General features: G+C 33.5%; 1 long non-coding RNA gene across 1 annotated transcript in view; it reads right to left on the reverse strand.

Moving 5' to 3' along the window:
- Positions 1–5398: 5398 nt before the first annotated feature.
- Positions 5399–23456, reverse strand: part of LOC125611553 — a 69975-nt gene continuing 51917 nt past the window's right edge. The window contains exon 2 of the long non-coding RNA XR_007341766.1: positions 5399–5869. This is a non-coding gene — a long non-coding RNA (uncharacterized LOC125611553). The remainder of the gene's footprint in view (positions 5870–23456) is intronic.

Consider the following 23456-nt stretch of genomic DNA (forward strand, 5'->3'; position numbering starts at 1 on the left):
GGAGTTGGCGGGGGGGGGCGAGAGGGCGCGATGGGGGGGGGATGGGGGAGAGGGTTAGCATTTCATAAAGACAAATAGGGATTATAGATTGAAGAATGGCCTTTGAAACTAAAATAGCCGTTTTTTCCCTTTTTTTTTTTTTTTGCAATTGAACATTAATTCTCTTTGTAGAGCTAAAAAAAAAAAGTTCACTTTTTTTGTTTCAGTCTCTCCTCTTTGCTGAATTTATTTATTTATTTATTTCCTCTGTGGCTTTCCTTTTTCTAGAAATTTTTATAATTAGGAATTCCATTTTTTCTATTCTCACAGTGGATCTTAAACTGTCAAGAGAAATATCTCTTTCAATCAATGTTGGGCATTAGTCAATAATTAAGCAACTCCCACAAACCAAGTGAGAATTTTTTTTGCAGTTTTACTCTCTAGTTCTCTTACCCCACAAACCAACCATAACTTGTTCAAATCATGTGGAATTTGTTTTACTGTTTTCACACCTTATCATTTTTATGCATCACAATCCATTCTCAGTTGTTGTTTCAAATATTTCCCCTCTCTTCTTTGTGATTACTGGGAACTGAACCCAGGGGCCTCCTGCATGTTAGGCAAGCACTTAACCACTGAGCCAGATTCTCAGCCCCATCACCTACACTTTTTTTCTTGTATTAAACATTTACTTTCTCAGTTGGGTTCATTTTTTGTTTGATTAGAATACATTCCAGAGTAATGTTTTTTTCTTTCTCACTGGGGGTACCTGAGTACATGTTTGAAATGGTTGGAATTGCAAACATTGAATAGTGTTATGGATGAGTAAAAGTCTCTTTCCCTAAGATTTGTTGTTTTAAATTAGTGGTGCTGGGGATTGAACCCAGAAGCTCACATATGCGGGGCAAGCGCTCTGCCCCTAAGTTTCACCCGCAGCCCTACTTTACTTACCCATGTTAAAAGTACTGTTGGATTGTCACCATGTGAGATTTCTGTCAGCAGTTTCATTCTAGTTCCTTTAATAGGGTTTTTTCTTACTGAATTTGTTAAGAGTTTCTCTTTGCTAGTGGAGATCAGAAACAGTAAGGATTTTCTCAGATTTTTCATTATTGTTCCTCAGTATTTCATGATCACTTCCACTTGAAGACTGACATTGACTTTTGGCCCAGGAAATATTGATTTTATTACTTCTTGGATTAGTTTCTTCTCTTCCTTTTCTCTTTTCATTTCAAACTATTATGAGACTGATATTGAGTCTCTTAAACTATCCTTCATTTTGACTTTGTAATATATATTTAGGGGAGTTACTTCTATTTTACCTTCCAGTTAACTAATCTGGCCATCAGTGACTTAGTTGCATCACTGAATATTTTATTAAGTATTTTAGCCAGTAATATTTTTTACTCCATTTTTAAAGACTGCTTCCTTGTAATAAATTGGTTCATTAAACCTGCAAGTCTTTCTGGGGATATTGTGGAGCTTGTTTTTAAGTCTTTGTGTCTTCCATTATTTGGTTCCTCTAGATGAAACTTATCTTCTCCTTCTTCTTGGTTCATTTTGTTCCTTTTCTCTATTGTCCTTTTGACTTTTTTATGAAATATAAATACTTGTATTTTAAAGAGTCAAGTAATTATGCTAGGCTTGTCAGGAAAATGTTTACTCTAAAATTAATGGGTTGTTTTTGTTTTTACTTTCTTATTGCTAAATAATATGTTATATTATGACTTTTCTATATTTTTTCCAGTTTAATGGATATTTATTACACCCTATAATGTAACAGTAAGATATAGCTCTTTGGGGCACATAATCTATACAACCAATTTATTCATACTTCCTATACTCTTCTCTCCCAACACAGTTATATCAACATCCAGTATTTACATTGCTAGTATTATGCAAGTACTAGTAACAACTAAGCATTATAATTTGATTACTTTTCCTTTGGTGCTCAATTTGTTTTCCTTGGAGTTCATGTGCCTTTCTTAGTTTTACTCAGAGTTCTATGTGATTTTCATTAATTTCTCCCCCAAATCTACCCTGCTAATTAATGTTCTCTCTTCTATTGACCTGTCATCTACCTCTTGATCTGTTGACCTATCAATCCATCTGTTTTTAAGGTAACATAAATTTGCACTTGCTCTTTGTCAGGAACTATTCAAAGAAGTTATAGATTCATTTAAAGTTCACAATAACTTTAACTAGTAGGTATAGATTTATCGCCATATTTCATGTGAGGAATAAGGAGAACAAATTCACTGACATAAAAAAGAGAGCCTCTTCAAATCCATGTGATATGACTTCAGAGTCTGTGCTCTTAACATCCCCCATAGTATTTGACCTACTAGGAGGTGCTTTCTCAATTCTACCACCTTAAATAAATTTCTGTCTGAACTTCTGCCCCATTCCACTTCAGCTTCGTGGCTCAGCAGTCATCTCAGGCCCTTCCTTCTTCTCCACCATGGGGACTTCTTTTGTCTTTCTTTAATAAGTTTTCCCTAATTCTTGGGTCCAATGATTTCATCTTTCCTGGCTATCTCCTTTCTTTGGTAGAGAACATTCTTCACTTACTTCTTAAGAAAGGATGTGTAGGCCCAAGTTTTTAAGATCTTGTATATCTGTAAGGGCCTTTTGGTCTATGTTCCCGTGAATTGTGAGTCTGGTAGTACAAAATTCATGTTGTAAAGCATTGCCCTCAGGATACTGAGGTTATCACTCCATTTCCTTCCATCTTCCAACACTGATATTTATAAGTTCAATGTCATTCTAATGCTCAATGATTTGTATCTGTTTCTTCCTTCCCTTGAAAGTAGTTAGCATTTTTTTCTTTGTTCTAACCATTTTTAAATTTTGCAACCATGTATGCCTGTGTGAGATTATTTTCGTCTATTGGGCTGGACATCTGTATACCTTTAACGTGGAAACATGTTCTTCTGTTTTGAAAACACAAGAAATAAGAAAACCTCAGAAGTAGTTATCATTAGTATCCTTTGAGAGATTAAAAAAGCTACTAAATACATGAAAAATGTAAAAGGCAATACTATTAACAATAAAAAGAAGACAGGATATTCAGAGAACCAAAGAACTCTTAAAAGTTAAAAATGTGACAGTATGGGAGGATCATGAGTTCAAAGCCAGCCTCAGCAATGGTGAGCAACTCAGTGAGACTCTGTCTCTAAATAAAATTCAAAATAGGGCTGGGGATGTGACTCAGTGGTCAAATGCCCCTGAGTTCAATTCCCAGTACCAAAAAAATAAAAGAAAAGAAAGAAGGATTGAAAGATGGAACAAAGGAACTTTTACTTGAATTATTCCTCTCATTTTTTCTTACAGTATGTGTTCTCTTTTTGGAAATTCTATTTTGCATCTGATTGGAAGCCCTGTGGCATATGAGACTTATTATCTACAGGTTCACTCCTACCTTTCCTTAACCAACTCACAGCTTAGATGGCAGCTCTCCAAATTTTGCTCTCAAAATTTTTTTAGGTTCATAAATATTATTTAGTACCTAAAGTGATTTTTTTTAGAAACATAAGTCACGGAGGAGTTAAGGAAAATTGTTTTAGCAAAAGATCAAGATCAAGATAAATATTTTCCCAAAGCAAGTAATGAAAATATGAGTGAAGTATAAGGTACATAGTTGAGAATGACAAAAATGGAAGATTGGAACATGTCACACATTGCTAGATCTTACAAGAAAATTTAAGGAATTAAGATCTTAGGAAGAACAATGGAAAAGTTTTCATTTGGGAAGTGACATACTACTAAATAGACTTTTTGGAAGCCCACTGGGGATGCAGTCTGGAAATGGAGTAGGAAAGGAACAAGGCTGGAAGCAGAGAGGCTAGATCAGGGCCCTGAACTCATCCAAGAAAGATGAAATGGATTGATTATGACAGATAAGAGGAGGCTGGAGGGAACTAAATAGGATCTGAGAGGCATTTAGAAGACAGAATGATTGCTGGGTGTGGTGTTGCATGCCTGCAATCGGTGGCTTGTGAGGCTGAGGCAGGATGATCACGAGTTCAAAGCCAGCCTCAGCAAAAGTGAGGCGCTAAGCAAATCAGTGAGACCCTGTCTGTGACTCAGTGGCTGAGTGCCCCTGAGTTCAATCACCAGTAGAGATAAAATAATCAAATCCAGGTAATTAACTTATTGGATGGCAAGAGGAGGCAGATGAGTCAAGGATAATCTGCTGATTTTTGCCTTGAGCAGATGAGTAAATTTATCTTTTTCACTAAAGTATTGAAGGGACAGTTTTGAATGCTCATTTATTTATTTATGTGTAAATGTCAAATTTCTCAGGATTCCAAATCTCTATTATTATTTAATAAATAATATTTATTGAACATATATTTAAAACCTATTTTAAATGACTTACATACGAACTTATGAATTAGAGACTATTATTACTCCAGAGGCACAGACTGGCTAAGAAACTGTCCAAGAACCTTCATCCTATAAATGGTAGTACAGAAATGTTAAGAACTGACTCAACACATTGCACAATTAACCACTATCTATGTAATTCATGTGTGTGTATGTGTTTTCCTAGCAAGTTTTAGGATTAAAGGCCAATAAATTGGTGTGTGTGATCCATTTTTTCCACTTTAACATTTTATGTCTATTTATTCAATCCAGTGGAATACATTTTCTCCACTGATATTTTAACATTTTATTTCTATTATTTCAATCAACCATTTGTTAAATCTTTTATTTATCAGGTCCTGAGTTAGATAAATATTCAACTTTGAAAAGCCTAATTCATGCCCTCAAATTTATCAACTTAGTGGGGATCAGACATAAGTAAAAAGACAATGACAATATGATTTGACAAATTAGGTTTATTCAGAATGGGAGAACAGAGAAGGAACTACTAAATTAGACTGTGTAGTGAGCTCCAGACAGGCTCAGGAGATAAAGCAGGAACTGTATTGGAGTGCATTCTTCATGTATGTCAAGAAAAGGGGTAGGGAAGCTTGAAGACAAAGAGCCACATGTGTAGAGGAAGGCAGACAACTGAAAATATAAAGAGGATTTGTAGAACTACATATTGTAATGTGTAAATTTTTCCAACTTCTTTCATGTTGTAGCACTCATTAAAAAATGGAAGTTATTAATAGAACCCTGGGATATAAGGTTTCTTGCAGGTCAAAAGGTAGAGAGCCTGTCACTGTTCCTTTTCATCCCTTTTGAATTTTGATTGGTGAGAAATGTTACCTACCTACACACATAAATACAGAATTCACATTTTACCAGGTTAATGGATTAAAAAAGAATAGAGAATAAGTATTTGTTTAATTACATTTTAAAAGGCTCTTGTTCAATCTATGTCCTCTGACAACATTATCAAAATTAACTGCTTGCTTTAAAGCAATTTAAATTTGTTAACTTTCAAATGATTGACCAAAATACCTAATGGTATTTCTCTTAATGTTTATTTGGCATGCTTATATTTACATGTTAATCACAATAATCAGGATTAAATATCCTCAAAGGCTTCAAAAATTGGATTGCATTATGGAAATTTCTAATCATCTGAAGAATCTTGACCTTAATAGCTTTGTTCCAAATTAATTGGCAAAATTTTATGACCAAGTCAGTACAGAGATCCCCACCTGCTTCTCCAGGGAAATAAGGCCAGGATGGAACTCAAATTCAGTTGTTGAAAGTCAGGGTATAAATGATGTTTCCAGAGAGGAAGAAGATGTATAAATGCTTGGAAACTTGTCTCTGAGGAAGTTGCAAAATCGTCCCATATCTGAGGTCATCTTGTCCTTGGATCTCAAGGACATTTTTCTTTCTCAGCTGAAATCTTGGCTTCCCAAGAGGATAGTTGAGCATAAAATCATAGAAATGACAGATGGTCTCACTCAATCTCTTCATTTCACAGCTGCAAAAGAAAAAAAAAATGATTGCTCAAAGAGGTTGAGGAAAGAGCCTCAAGTAATTGCGAATCTTGACTACAACAAAGGTCTCTCTGCATAAAATCCTGCATATGAAATTGTCATTGGATAGAATGAATAGGATGGAAAAATCTCCACAGATACCAGCTACCTGAGAATAGGTAGGATCAGTGAAGTGTTTAGTCCCACAGTTAAAAGATGGCCCTTGAGGAAGGGTTCCATGAGTTGAATTAACTGATTATAAACAGAAGTTTCTGTCTGTGATTGGTTGGTAAATTGGTTAGTTGATTTTACTGAATTGGTTAGTTGATTTTACCTGCATTGGTCTGTAAGAGGGGCATGTAGAAAAACACTATACAATTAGCTCTCCATATCCATAGATTTCACATCCATGAATTCAACCAACTGTGGATCAAAAATATTTTTTAAATTGCATTGTTGCTGATGTGTGCTATGTAGTTAAGCCTAAAAATGGTCACATCTGTACTGAACATATGCAAATTTTTTATGCATCATTTTCTAAATAATATAAAACTATTTACATAGCATTTACATTATGTTAGATATTATAAGTAATCTAGAGGTGATTTAATGTATATGAGAAGTTGTGCACAGTTATATATAAATACCATATCATTGTATATAAGGGATTGTTGAAGATAATACTTTCTTCCATCATTTTTTATCTCTCAGAGATCAGCAAGTCTTATATATGACTGGATTCAGTGCTCCATAAAGATGTGTTTTGGAGCATGTAGAGCAGCCATTATTAGGGTACCCCCAGTTTGTAGGAAAAGATGGTGTGGGACTGTCTGGTAGCATTCTATGCTTGGGAACTTCTTCAACTAGGGTGGAAGGTGATGGTAATAGTTAAAGGAGGCTTGTAAGCCTCTCACTATTTCTCCTGCATCCTGTATTGAGTTTTTTAGTATGTCCTAAATGTCCTGTGTTAAGTTTTTTTCCCCATAAATCACAAAAATTCAGCATCTAGAGCTAATTTTCAAACTTAATGTGCATCCTGTGTATTTATTTTCTCAATATGACAGTTTTATATTTTAGACATATGAAAAGGGCTAAAGTTTTAATGGCTCTTCTCAGTAAGAAAAAAAGTCTCAAGGAAAGTCAACACTATCTTTATATATTCAGGCATTCTCACATGAGCATCAATGGAAAAGAAAGTTACCTCTCTTCTTTGAAAAATGGGTCTTCTTTGGCTATATGGGAAGAATAAAAAGAGCTATATGCAGAATGCCTTGCATATAGTACCAGCTCAGTATAAGTTTCTTACCCATGCTGTATGAGCAGGAAAGATGTCTTACATAAACCTGTAGTACACTATGGTTCATTTACTGACCGTTGACTCAACTCATATCCATTGAGATTGAGGCATTCCTGGCTATTCCTCTGGGTGTCAAGAATGTGGAAAAGATCATAGAATCTTAGGTAATATATTGTGTTTATTTATTTTTATACTCGATTATGTATTTATTGATTTATTTATACATACATGATATTTACAGCTGTTCTAAAATGTGCTTAAAGCATCATACCTTTGATATACCTGTGGTATACATGATAAAATATAAATAAGTGAAGGATATACAACTGTAATGTATAGAATTGAAAATCTCTAGGAAAAAAGCATAGCACATTTTAGAATAGCTCTAAATATCATGTATGTATATATGAAATAACTTCAACCTTGGTGCTAGTTTTAGTGTTATATAATTTTTTGCTCTTATTTCTGTTTGCTGATCAGATCTAATATCCATGACTAATTTGTGATTACATGTCAGTCCGACTCATATGGACAGAGATCTCCACATTCATTGTCCAAGGTATCCCTTTCAGACTAAATTTCATTTGCTGGCCAAAACTTTCATCATGTATTTTCACAAGGTTGTTTTGAAGATCATGCCCCCATTCACACACACACACACACACACACACACACACACACATACACACACACCACACACATACACCCTAGATACCACACACACACTAAATATTCTAGCACAATACCTGACATACCTTAGGAATTCAAAGTAAGTATTCTCTCTCATTCCAGTTTTGTCTTAGGCAGGGATAGTTTTATTGCAAAAGGAGAAATCTGCAAGGGCTACATAGTTTCAGGATGAATCATCACCAGAAAGTAGGTGTATCTTTAAGAAATTAAGATACAGCCAGTATCAGAGGCAGCTGGGACTGAAGAGAGAAAGGGAAGAGACCTCTCTCTAAGGAGCAGCAAGGGCAGAGCCTTTCTAACAAGGATCCATAGAAGCAAGACCACTCTAGGCACATAATTCAAGTATGCTGCTGGTGCCACAGAAAGGTTCAGGTTTTAAACTTGAAGAAATGAATATAATAAACTTGAATCTTGGAATTAGATGAGCCTGGTTCAGACTCTTATCTCCTCATAAGTACTAGCTTCATTGATAATTTCTCTTTGAGATTCAATTTCCTCAACCTGTAGAGATATTAGAACTTTCCTAATTGGATTGTTGCAAGAGCTAGAGAGCTTGGAGACACTGATTTATGATAGACTGTCAATCAATTTTTAGCTCCTTCCTATGTCTATTTTGCATATGTGATCATAATATCAGGTTTAAAAAAGACAAGTTAAAATGTAATATTCAATTAAAAGAGTATATGTGCTCAGGTTCTCATACAGCCATTCCCAAAGTTGAATAGAGTTCCTGCAAGAAGTTTTCTGAAATGCCATCTCCAGTTAAATAAGTCCGATAAATGATATGAACTCCTTCCCACTTAGAAATTAACACTCCTCACACACATGCATGCACACAAACATTCACATATACCTACATACCTATTAAATGCATTTCAATGTCTTATAGTAAAGTAACCAAATTTAGCTTAATGTATTGACTTCCAATTCTCAAAATTATTTTAGTTATAAGACAAGGAGAGAAAACTATTTTGCTAATTATTGCACAGAAGTATTTTTCTGTAAAACAGGCTTTCAGAAACAACAGATGCCAATGATTCAAGTTCAGTCCTAGATTTAAAATAAAATTCTTGGGCTTTTTTCCATTTATAAAACATAAGTGACATTATATGATGAACTTTTGTAAGTTTTATTGAATATTAATTCACATCTATTCAATAGATATATTTGGTACATTCTCTAGTGACTATAAATTTGATATATGAGAGCCAGGTCCTCACATTACAGAGATTATAGACTTGCAGAGAAGGCACAGTTAAGAGAAAACTAATATTATAATGAAGATTACAGAGTCCTATGAGAATATTCAAAGTATAGAAGTCAAGTATTAATGCTGCAATAGATAAAAATTTATTAAGATTCTTTATTGAAAAAAATATATATGACATGGAGTTTTTTTAGTGTATGTGTTACTTGTATTATACAAATATCCTGTGCTGTATTCGGGATCCAGAATGTCCCCAAATGCCATGTGTTGAAACTTGATCTGCAGTTCTTGGTGCTACTGGGAGATGGAAGAAACTTTAAGAGGTGGGGAGGTCCCTGGGTCTCTGGGGAACATGCCACTTAAGTGAATAATGCAATGTTAGCCCCTTTTTCTTCTGCTTTTTAGCATTTCCTCCATGAAGTAAGCAATTTTGTGCTGCCACATATTACCTGGCACAATGTGTTGCCTCGCCATCAGCTCAAAAGCAATGGGGCCAACCAGCCATGGACTGCAATCTCTCAAACTATTAGTCAAAATAAAACTTTTCTCTTTATAAGTTGATTATCTTAAGTATTTTTTTCAGTAACTTGAAGATGACTGACACAATCCATTTCTCTAAAAATGATCTATTAATATCTCATGGTAACATCTTTTTAAAAACAATATTGTTTTAGTTTTGATGGACCTTTATTTTTTTATTGATTTCTATGCAGTGCTGAGAATCAAACCCAATGCCTCACACCTGCTAGGCAAGTGCTCTACCACTGAGCCACAACCCCAGCCCAAGTAATACCTTTTTAAAAAAAGAATAATTTGGTTTGTACAGTTGGGAGGATTTTATTAATCCTTTTGAAGGTAGCAGAATTTACTCAGACTGCGTCTAAATCATTCTACCAACATCACTGTAACAACTCTCATCATGGTAAATGGAGAAATTAGTAAGAAAAGTCTCATGTGAGTTTGATGCATGTCTTTTCAGAGAAATCATTTAAATATTTTTATTTTTTGGATAATGCTTAATTGATATTTCATGATTCCTCAACCTAACATCTATACCTTCAAGGTATAAAGATGGTAATAGTGAATGTAATGTTTTCCTCTTAACTAGGAACATGTGAAAACTTCCAAAAGTCTAGTGAAAATCGATTCATCAACATTTTTTATCAAATATGACTATGCCAAAACTTATCTCAGCCACTTTATCACTAAACACATCCTATTGACCTAGCTCTCCAGAAACTAATTTTCAGTGCTAGAAAGAAATCCCTGAGCTTTTTTCATTTCTAGAAAATGAAGTATTATTTCCTTATTCATTGACATAGACTAGAACAGTAGAGCAGAAGTTGCACATATGCACATATGGAATAACTTGGGAAACAAAAGAATTACGTGATTCTATCTTTTCTTCCTACAAAATTAAAATGAATTCCACATGCAAAAAGGAAAACAAAGATATCTCATGAGAACTGAGTTCAAGGGAGACTGTCAGAGAAGATGAGCACATAGAATATTTCACAACTTTAATTAATGGTCCCTTCATTCTATCATGTATGAATCTGAACTTTTTATAATGAATTCAATGTGTAGCATTATTTCTGTGGTGTGTCCTTTAATTGGGTCAAAGTTTTTATACTCTATAATCAATAGTCAACATTGGTTTTATCATTTGCATTATATTTTTCTTTCAAAAAATTTCTTCTTTGCCTACATATAACAGAAAAATATGATTTTTTAATCAAATATATGAGAACATTTATGTGCAAAAAACTGTTGCAGTAACCAACCAGGCGTAAAACAAAAAAGAAAAATGAAACAAAGCTAGGTCACTGGGCTGTGTCCATCAAGGGGATATTGAGACCCTGGCCCTTTCGATGTCTTTGCTTCCTAGCCACCATAAGGTGTGAAACTTTGTTCCACTTTGAATTCCTTGCCATAATGTTCTTTTTACCATAGTCCCAAATCAACAGGACAGAGTGACCATGGACCACTGAAACATGAACCAAAATAAACCTTAAGTTGATTATGCCAGGTACATAAAAAGCTAACATGACATACTACATACTGTAGAATAGGAGATAACATTTCAAAACTCATTTAAAGCCAAAATAAACCGGGAACAAAAGCTAGAAATATATCATAATAAAAGAAAATAGTAGAGCAATATGCCTTATGAATTTATGCATAAAAATTCTCCACAAAATAATATAAAATCAAATCCAGCAATATATAAAATGGATAATACAAGAGTACACCCCAGTCATGCAATTCCTCCAAGAAGGCTTCACCTTCCATAGTTTCTACCACTTTGCAATAGTTCATTTATCAAATCGATTAATCCACTAATAAGGTATATATATCTTAATGATTCAATCATTTCCTAAATGTCTCACCTTTGAACACTATTTCAGTGGAAACCAAATCCTCAACATATGAGTCTTTGAGGCATTCACTTCATATCTAAACCATAGTACCTGCAGACTTCCAACTAACTCATGTACAACCCCAGCATTAAATGCCTTTCAATGACTCCTGTATATGGTATTTACATACTTTTGCAGTTTTCAAATGGGAATTGCAGACACTTAGCTAGATTTAAAGAAATTGGGAGAAGGTATTTAATTTCTCAGGGCATGCTGGGAGGAAAATAAACAAGAATCTCTCAGCACTCAGCCTGGCATTGTGGAAATAAGAAAAGTCATATAATCCTAAATTCCCTCCCCAAAATAAATGAAATGAGAATTAGAACAGGTTTGTCCATAGAAAAGATTTATAAAATCTAAGAAACTTAAGCCAGTTTGAATCTCAAAACCAGGCATTAAGCACTGTAAGAGCCAACTGCTTCTTCAAATGAGAATACAGTGATATAGTACTTCAAGGAAGATGGGGAAAATAAGGAAACATAACACTATTAGAGGAACACAATAATTTTCTAGTAGCTGACACCAAAGAAATAGATACCCATAAAGTGCATGAAAAGTAATTCAAAATAATTTCTCTAAGAAAGTTGAGCAAGTTACAAGATAACACAAATGAACAATGGAGCAAAGTCAGGAAAACATACATGAATTAAAAAAAAAGTCCAACAAGTATATGGAAGTCATTAAATGGAACCAAAGAGAACATGTGGAGCTGAGGAATACAATGAATTAAACAAAAATTATAATGAAGAGTTTCGATAGTACCTCAATGAAGCACAAGAAAGAATCTGTGACGACATGTCATTTGAAATTTTACAGTCAGAGAAAAAATTTTAAAAGAATGAAATGCAATGATGAAAGTCTGTGAGATTTATGGGACAACATGAAGTGAACCAATATACACATTATAATAGCACTAAAAGAAGAACAAAAGAAGGGGAGGGCTTATTTTAATAAATAGTAGCTGAAAACTTCTCACATCTTAGGGACAATATAGACATCACATTTGTAAAGCTTAAAAATCTCCACATAACCTAAAGACAATTGCACTGAGACACATTATAATCAAATAATAAAAAGTTAAAGACCATGAGAGAATTTTGAAAGCAGAAAAGAAAAAGCAACTTGTCATAAACCATGGAATCTCCACAAGGCCATTGATGAAGGGTTTAACTCATTCTTTTTCTGTGTTCTTGTGATGATGTCCTAAATATCACTTCTAAAAATATGTTTTGGAAATAAGTAGACAAAATTTGAAATTATTTTCTCTCTATAATTTCAATTTCTCTGTATAATTTCAAGTATAGATTATTTCTATCAATAGTAAGTTAGGACACTATACAGATTGTGGCATAGACAAATGTTGGCCTAGAAATGCTTGCAAATACTTTTTCCACTTCCTATATGGAATAGCACTTGCCTTACAATGGTGTTTATTTGTGTATGTTCTTATTCTTTTGCCTTGTATACCCCTCATTCTTTTATTTGATCAGTGTCTTTCTCTTATTTATCACCAGCACCTAGAATAAGGCCTGGTACATAACAGAAACTCAATTTTTGTATATTCATGGACTCATTTACTATTATAGGTTCAAGAGAGGGAAAGTAAGAAAAGGGAACCGCAAAAAAGGGAATTGGGGAAAATCAAAAAGTGAGATGGGTCATTTATTTTGATTAGCTGAGATTAGAGTCTGAATATACTGTCAAAACCAAAAACAAGAAGGATATATATAAAATTTGATGTTGACCCCAGAATGGCATAGAGGTTCCCAATATTTCAAATATTATTATCTGTTCTGATTCAGACATCCAATTGAGTAATTCTTCAAATAACATGTTGCTCATAACAAAAAATTAACATTAGCATATACTGGATCATTTTATAAATGAAAACTCTCTTATAGCTCAATATCTGAATAAATATTTGTGTTTACAATTGTTTTTTCACCAAGAGACAATGTACAGAAACATTGAAGATTAATATCTTGATAAATAAATATGTACATATCCCATTAAGTGGGTGTTATGATCTGGATATGAGGTGATCATGTTAATGTAGGAATGCTCAGAGGCATGCTAACTTAGTTATCATGATTTCATTATGAGACATATAACCTAATCAGTTCATCCTAGGTTTAAAGGACTGACTGGGTGATAACCATAGGCAGGTGGAGTGTGACTGAGGAGGTGGGTCACTAGGGGCATGCCATGAAAGGGTACATCTTCCCTGTAGCCTCTTCCCCTTTCTCTACTTCCCGATCTTCCCACACCAATCATGAGCTGAGCAGTTTTCCACCACTGGACCCTCTGCCATAATGTGCTGTTCCACCTTGGGCCCAGAGTAATAGATTCAACTGTCTAATAAACTGACACCTCTGAAATCACAAGACTGAAATCAATTTTTTCTCCGCGAAGTTGTTCTTGTTGAGTATTTTGGTCACAGCGACAGAAAAGCTAACTAAAACAGTAGGTAAGTCAATGTTAAAATGTCAATAATTAATGTTATCCCTAATGTACTGAAGCTATCAATTATAATTCTATCCTGAAATGAAAATATCCCATTGATAAACCTTATCATAATGTAAGACTTTAGTTTCCTCAGTTGAAATCCTGAATTGACATTATGAGAACTTATGGGAATGAAGTAATGTGTTACTTTAATTGTGTGTTAATGAAAAAAGAACAGAGGTCAACTTAGGACAGAACAATGCCCTTGAGTCAAATGTAGCCTAAATATTATTATAGCACATGGTGCTAATACAAGTTTTGAAGTTACTAAAATAGAACAATGGAGTAGCAAAACTGAGTTAGCATGCCTGGCAGGTCAGCACTAAGCTGATGATCACATTTAAATAATGTAGCAGTGGTTAAAATGATAATTAAGATGACTTGTAAGATGGTCCTGCATGCTCAAATAGAAGAGTTAATAAAGGAGACTATGAAATATCTTTTCCAGCTATGAATTCTAAAAACAATGTTTTATCCTTAGCAAAAGTTAGGACTGAGGTTTTAGCTTGTAAAGCATGTGTTCAGCCTGAGTGAGGCTCTTGGGTAGATCTCCAGCACCAAAAGACAGATTATATATAATATATATATATATATATATGATAAAGAATTCATAGATATGAAAATATCATAGTAAAAATAATATAAAGAGAATAGTATGCATAAAATAATTATAATAATAATATGTACATCCATCAAGGGTTTTTTCCTTCAAAAGGAGGCCCAGATTTATTACTATGTAAATAATAATACATCAACATCAACTCTACAGCTTTGTTTAAAAATAATGAAAATTTCAACTGACCACAGAAATCCAGGTCTCCTGGGTTGGCAAACTGAGAGTGTGTCATTTAGAGCATTGTGGGTGAGCTCATGCTGTACATATATGAGATCCCTCCATCCTGGGCCAAAAGTTTATCAGTTGTTTGCTTTATTTGATTTTCCCATTTTCTGTTTCTAATTATTTTATAATTTTAAAGCATTTAATCTAACTTCCTTTATTTGATTTCACATTTTTCCACCTTAAGGTGAATACTTAATACTTCTTAAGATAAATACTTAATACTTCTTAAGATGAATACTTAATTTAATTCATACTTATTCCTTTGAAAACAAAAAGGTTACTTAATACATGCTTCTTGCAAGACTTGGTGGCACATGCCTAAAATCCCAGGTACTTGGGAGACTGAGGCAGCAGGATCATAAGCTCTAAGCCAACCGCAGCAATTTAGCAAGCCCATGTCTCAAAATAAAGTTTTTAAAAACATTGAGGGGACTGAGGAGGTAGCTAACGTGCCCTTAATTTCAAACCCAGTACCATAAAAAATGAAAAAAAATGCCTAATACTTTTGATTAGTTTGGATACTTAGTACTTTTTGGAATTTATTTCATAAATACTCTGGAAGGAGAGTTTTAATTTTGTCTTTCACTGACTATTTGTAGTTATGACTACTGATGGTGAATTTATTTTAAAATTGATAATGTTTTGGATTGTTTTTAGGTTGGCTAAGTTCTCTTTATTAATGCCTCAATTTTTACATTGTCATCGATGCAAACAATGATAGTTTAAAATTTGAGAATTTTGGTTTGTTTCTGTAAGTATTTTCTATATATATAAAATGTAAGTGTACTTTCTGCTCATCAGATACAAAATTATACATATGCCTATTAAAGCAAGCTTACTATATTTTTTGAATTAGTTTTATTCTTGTTTATTATTATTTGTGTGTTGAAAAGGTCAGCACTAAGCTGATGATTACATTTAAATAATGTGGTTAAAATGATAATGAAGATGACTTGTAAGATGGTCCTGCGTGCTCAAATAGAAAAGTTAATAAAGGAAACTATGAAACACAAAATATCTTTTCCAGCTATAAATTCTAAAAACAATGTTTTATCTTTAGCAAATTATCACTAGTTGTCATAATGTATTGAAAAGAAGAATGGTAAGTAGCAAATTGCAGTTGAGACAGTCAAGTTCTTATGTGTCAAATTTTATTTTTATTTTGATGCTGTGTCATTTCACATTAAAATCTGTGAATACCATAATTCAATTGTAGAATCCACCATTTTTACTAGTGCAACCTAAAACCCTCTGTTCTATTTCCATGAAAATCTCTGTGTTTTGTCCATTTGAGTTAATTTTGTTCATTCCTTGAGTTACTTCTGCTGTCACCAAACTAAACTTCCCACCCTGTTCTAAATTGTATTTATCAGTATATTGCTTTTCTTTTAAACTAAACTGTTTATAACTTTGCTTAGGTGCGTCTCAAGTATAGACATGTGGTTTTTAGTATGAATTTCACTAGTCACATGTATGAATATGTACAGTAACATGTGTCCATATGTATACGAGGTTTATTCTTTCTTCTGACTTGTTTCCTTTTTTATGCTTTTCTCAAACCTTTTTTTTATCTGTTGCTATATTGATTATGTGCTCTTTACACTTTTATGCTCTTTGAAAGTTACCTTTATTCCATTTGTAGTCAACTTTAAATATATTAAAACTTTAAATATGTTTCAATATGTAACTTTAAAATGTGTTAACTTTAAATATATTATAGTAAATTTGAAAAATGATGCTTATATAAATAAAATAGTATTTATTATCCCCATCTGTTAAAAATCAGAAATTAAAGATACTTTTATACCTTCTCTTTTCCAATATACCTTCTAATATTTTACAAATATCTTTCTGCATTTTCATGTATTGAATCATTCCTTTTTATATTATGTATCTTCTAACAATTTTTCATATGTGTATTTCTTTATAAAACATTGACAATTATTTAGTTGGAACATGTTTAATTATATAACATCATTCCCTTTAAATAATTCCTTCATCTTCTTGTAATTAATTATCGTTATTAATTTCAGTCTTTGCAAAAAAAAATTCAAGCATTTTTTAAGGACTTCTGGGTTTTATGGATTGAATTGTGCTCCTTTTATCAACGATATATTGAAATTCTAGTCCTTAGAATCCCAGAATGTAACCTTATTTGAAGATAAGGGTTGAACATATAATTATTTATGATAAGTTCATATTGGAATAGGATAGACCTCTAACCCTGTGTAACTGGGATTCTTGTAGAAGAAGAGAGGTACACAGACACACAGACATGAAGGGATTCAAAGAATAAAGTTCTTCTGCTGCATGTAAAGAACACCAAATATTGCCAACAAATCATCAAAGCTGGAAAGAGGCAAAAAAGGATTCTTCCGAGAGTTTTAGAAGAAACATTAACTACCAACACTTTTATTTCCACTTTACAGCCTCCAGAACTGAGACAATATATTTCTGTTATTTTAACCCCTCTTTATGTACATTGTTATTGCAGCCCTATAAAAGTAATAAGATGAGGTGGTATCATTTATAATTTTGATGACATACATTTCTGTTAATTAAAGCATGAATTTATTTAAAAACTCCAAAAGAAATTTAATTCACAGATTTTTTTCTCAATATTTGAATACATCCTTTAAAAAAATTTTTTGTTTGTTCTTTGGTGTTTGTTTTTTTTCTTTGTTTTCCTGTTGGTTTTGCAGATTTTTGTTCTGTTTTTTGCTCTAGAACATGAAGTTTTTCTCAAGAACTTTGTTATAATCAAGATTGGCCCTATAGAAACAGATCCATTCTGTTCCTGAGGTAGGAGTTCTGGAATTCCTCAGTAGGTTCTATTGGGATATTTTTCATTTACTTACTAAACAATATATTTATTTGCTGTCTTTGCTTAAGCTGTTTAAAGTTGAGAGAATTTCCTAATATGTTCTGAAATAATTCCAAGAGCTGATATGGATTTTAACATTATATTCTTTGTTCAGTTTAACTTATATGTGGTGAGGGTGGACTTTTTCTTAGTGATGGTTATGTTAGAAAAAGTAGTCTCTAAGAAAAGTGCTTAGAGGAAATTATAAACGGCATCAGCTTTTTGTCTTGTCTCTTTATCTATTGGGATACTATTTGTGTCTCTGGCCATTTAGCTGGACTTGAGTTTACATCAAAGCTGGGAGACTTTATGTTTGTGATAGGATTATAATTTAGAAAAGGGCTTGATCCACCAAGTCCATTATTTCTTATTCTAAAGTGACCTTGCTTTGGAATTAAGAACCTTCATTCCAAGTTTCAAAAGACACATTTTCCTTGAAACTGTCCGTAAATCTCCTAACAGAAACCACCTCTGAGTAGATCCCTAATTGTTTAACATATTCTCTCTGAACACATTCTCACTGGATTTTAGACATGTGAATAGCATGATTTCATCTGATGCAGGAAAACTCTTGATCTATACTGCAACAATGCAGTTACCCCATGGGCATGAGCCCAAGGTGAATATAGATCACCAGCTACATGAGCTTTTCTATCTGGTATTGGCAGAAGTTCTATAGTAGCTATAAAAATTTTAGAAAAGTCTTAAAATGTGTTTCTATTGCTGAGAATTTTTCTTTATAATTATAAAAAAGTGTAGCTAGAAGAAAAAATAGGCCTAACTCTATCACAGTAAATGAAACAATAAAGAACATGAAGAGAAAACCTATAGAATGGTAGAAAATCTTTGCCACTTGCGCCTCATATAGAACATTATTCACCAGGATATATAAATAACTCAAAAAACTTAACACCAAAAAAATAACAAATAACATAATCAATAAATGGGCAAAGGAATGAATAGATGCTTCACAGAAGAAATATGAATGGTCAACAAATATAAAAAAATGTTCAATATCACTAGCAATTAGAGAAATGCAAATTAAAACTACACTGAGATTTCATCTCACTCCAGTCAGAATGGCAATTATCAAGAATACAAGCAACAATAAGTGTTGGCAAGGATGTGAAGAAATGGCTACACCCTTACATTGCTGGTGGGACTACAAATTTCCACTCTGGAAAGTAGTATGGAACCAACCTAGGTTCCCTTCAACAGATGGATAAAAAAAAAATGTGGTACATATACACAATGGTATATTACTCAGCCATAAAGAAGAATGAAATTATGGCACTTGCAGGTAAATGGATGGAACTGGAAAATATCATGTTAAGTGAAATAAGCCAATCTCAAAAACCAAAAGGCCAAATGTTCTCTTTGATATGCGGATGCTGACTCACAATGGATGGGGAGTGGAGGTTCACCTAATGGAACAGGGGGAATAGATGGAGGGGAGGAAGAATGGGAATGGGAAAGATAGTAGAATGAAACAGACATGTTCCTATGTTCATAAGTGAATAGATGACCAGTATAACTCCACACCATGTATAACCACAAGAATGGGAAGTTAGACTCCATGTATATATAATATGTCAAAATACATTCTACTGTCATGTATAACTAAAAAGAAAAAAATTAAATGCCAAAAATGTAAATAGTTCAGGGTTATTTTAATATATGTTCATATTAGTGACCTTTCTAATACTAAACCCACAAGCTCAAGTCTTAATCATGAAGCTGGAACTCCTTGACCTAGCAGTTTCTACATTCCTGAAAGCTTTCCAATGATATCAACTGAAAGGGATGGATCATTGTTGCCAACTGTGGCTAACAGTCCAAAAAGCCTTTGTTTGACTAGAGGATTGCCTAACACTTGCATGTCTTTTGGCAGACCAAAACACTGCAAAACAGCTAAAGTACCATGCAGCTATTGGCACAGATGGAAAAAAAAAAATCAAAAACTTAAGTGAAATGCACTCCAGAAAAATATATTTTAAAATGTGGACTTAAAAAAATTGGATTCCTAGAAACAGAAAGAATGTTTCAGGAAGGAAAAAAGGAAATGGCTTTTGTATAAAAAATTGTAGCAATTAAGCTATAAAATCAGGCAGAAATGTTAGACTTGACACCAAAAGGACAATCATAAAAAGAAACACTGATAAAATGGACCTCATCAAAACTGGCACATTTTTTTTTCTGCAAAGGACCCAGTTAGGAGGATGAAAAGGCAAACCATAGACTTGAATACATATTTGCAAACCAAAATAAATAAACAATATAAATACAAAATAGAAAATTGGAAGGAAGGAATGATTTACTTTATTAAATGATAAAATTAATAATAGCTCATTACTTGAAGTTAGAGAGAGAATATAGTGAATAAGCATGAGAGAAGTCTGGAAAAAATAAGAATTAGCATCAGGAAAGGGCAAAAGATTATTGTGTGTATCTTAGAGAAGCATATATCACTAATGTAATATTTTAGAAAAAAATCAATGATCAAAATCTAATTATATGAAAGAATTAGACAAAATGAATTTGAGGTAAACTATGAAATACCCATTTTGTGTCCTAAAGAGGGTCAGTGGTATGAACAATTAACTATTCCCAATAAAAGTCATATTAAAATGATACAACAACAAGATACAATGAATGACATTGAAATGGATTCCAAACTGAAAAAAAAAATATTGCCCAATAGGACAAATGATTGTATAAGCAAAAAAATTATGGACTATATTTTAAATAAAAATACAGGTAACATTTTATGAATTTTATAACTGAACTGTTAATATTTAAAAGGATATTATTGTTCTTAGGAAATCACATTGAAATCTTATAGAATGAAGTTACACAATATATGAAATTTACTGTTAAGTATTTCAGGGAAGTTTTGAGCTGTATCTATAATATTGATCATTTATATATATAAATGTAACAAAATGTCCAAAAATTGTATTGAGGTTATGTCACTATTCTCACAACTTTTCTGTAATTTTAAAGTTTCCTATATGATTGAAAGTATTAAGGGGTCTGGGGTTGTGGCTCAGTGTTCTTGTAGAATGCTTGCCTAGCTCATGTGAGGTCCTGGGTTTGATCCTCAGAACCAAATAAAAATAAATAAATAAAGGTATTGTGTCCAACTACAACTAAAAAATACATATTAAAAAAAGAAAGTATTAAGAAATAAAATGTTTTTTAAAAGTCACACAAATGATAACTGTAACAAACAAGGGTAGCTATTCTTATATCAGATTAAGTGAATTAATCAGAAGAGACAAAGAAGGTCCACTTTATACTGGCTAATGGAATACTCCAACAACAAGATAGAATGGTTGTAAATATTTATGCCCCAAGCAGTGGTGCATCTGTGTACATAAAACAAACCCTCCTCAATATTAATTAAACATACCACAAAACAATAATACTGTGTAACTTTAGCACAACTCTCTCACCAGTAGATAGACCATCCAGACATAAACAAAGTAAAAATTGTTTATGCTAAAAAAATGCTATTATTAAAATGAAACTAACAGACATCTATAGTCTATTTCATTCATCAATGACTGAATTTACTGTCTTCTCAGCAGCACATGGAACATATTTTAGGATATTAAGAAAATATCAGCAAATATAAAAATAGAGATAATTCCTTGCTTCCAGTCAGACCACAGTGGAATTAAATTAGAAATCAATGACAAGAAAAAAATGGAAAGCACGCCTAACACCTGGAGAGTAAATTATACACATTTGAATGATGAATACATAGCAGAATAAATCAGGAGAAAAATGTAAAAGTCTTAGAAATAAGTGAAACTAACAATACAAAATATCAAGATCTCTGGGATAGGATAAGGGCAGTTGTTAGAGAAAAGTCTATAGCATTGAACTCATACATTTAAAAAAAACTAGGGCTGGATATGGTGGTGGATGCCTATAATCCAAGTTACTAGGGAGGCTGAGGCAGGAGGATCACAGGTTGAGAGCCAGCCTCAACAACATAGAGGGGCCCTAAACAACTTAGTGAGATCCTATCTCAAAATTAAAAAAAATAAATAAAAAGGGTGGGGATGTGACTCAGTAGTTAAGCACCCCTGGATTCAATCCCTAGTATCCCTCCCCAACAAAATTAGAAAGATGCCAAGTAAATAATCTAACAGTACATCTTTTTTAAAAAATTTTAATATTTATTTTTTAGTATTTGGCAGACACAACATCTTTGTTTGTATGTGGTGCTGAGGATCTAATCCGGGCCGCACGCATGCCAGGCGAGCGCGCTACCGCTTGAGCCACATCCCCAGCCCCAACAGTACATCTTAAGGACTAGAAAAAGAAGAACAAATAAACACCTAAATCAGTGGAAGACAGAAAATAATTAAAATTAGAGCACAAATCAATTAAATTGAGAATTTAAAAAACTACAAAGTTTCAATAAAGAAGAGCTGTATTTTTAAAGAATTTAGGTATATTTATACCTAAACCCTTAGCCATACTAACCAAAAGAAATAAAGATAAGATTCATACTAGAAAAAATATAGATGAAAAGGAAATATCACTATAAACATTACAGAAATTCAGAGGATCATTAGAAACTATTTTTAAAATGTATATTCCAATAAACTAGAAAATTTTGAAGATATTGACAAATTTATAGAGACATGACCTATTCAAATTGAACTCTGAAGATACAGAAAACTTAAACAGATAAATATGAAGTAATGAAATTAAAGAAATTGTCAAAAGTTTCCAACAAAGAAAAACCTAGGACTGGATGAATTTGAAGTTGAATTCTATCAGACCTTTGAAAAGTAAATAATACCAATTCTCCTCAGATTATTCCATGAAGTAGAAAAGGAGAAAACAATTCCAAATTCATTCTATAAACCAGTATAATCCTGATGCCAAAACCAAACAAAAATGCATCAAAAAAGGGCAATATCCTTGGTGAACATAGATGCAAAAATTCATAATAAAGTACTGGCAAACCACATTAAAAAACACATTCAAAAGATAGTGCACCATGGTCAAGTGCATTTCATCCCAGAGATGCAAGGATGGTTCAACATGAGGAAATCAACAAATGTAATTCATCACATAAATAAAATTGGGCTAGAATCAGAGAATGCAGAAAAAAACATTTGACAAAGTTCAGCACTCATGTTTAAAACACTAAAAAAAAAAAAATAGGGATAAAAGGAACTTTTCTCAACATTGTGAAAGTCTTATATGACAAACTCAAGACCAACACCATGCTCTTTCGCTTCGCTCCGGGCAGAGAAGCTGAGTGTGTAATCAGCAGTGGATTGTAAGTACCCGAGGCAAAGAAAGCTCAGTGCGCCCCGCCTTTTTTTTTTCTTTCTTTTTTTTTTTTTTGAATATTTTTTATACAGGGAGAGTTTGTGGATTGGGATTGTTGGCGGGGCTGTGGTTTCTGTGCAGAAAATCCACTCCGCGGGAGCCGCCATTTGCTTTCTGCTTGCTGTCTTGATGGCTCCGTATACATTGTCCGGCAGCCGCACCTAGAGGTTGGAGCTGGGCTGCGTGCCGAGCCCTGTCCTCCGAAGGCTGGACTGCAGCCTCGAGCGCCTCGGTGGCCTGTTCGCTGCTGCACCTTCGGGCAGAGCCTGCTCTGGGGTCGTTCTGCACCCCCTGCCAGGGGACCCGTGCTCCGGAGGAGGGAGACGGAGAGCCGCGGCGGCAGCCGCTTGGGCCCCAGGGGCCGGGCACCGGGCTGAAGAGCTGCGGAGGCCAGGGCGGCTCTGCTACGGT

This window comes from Marmota marmota, unplaced genomic scaffold (assembly GCF_001458135.2).
Source record: "Marmota marmota marmota unplaced genomic scaffold, marMar, whole genome shotgun sequence".
Classification (NCBI taxonomy): Eukaryota; Metazoa; Chordata; class Mammalia; order Rodentia; family Sciuridae; genus Marmota; species Marmota marmota.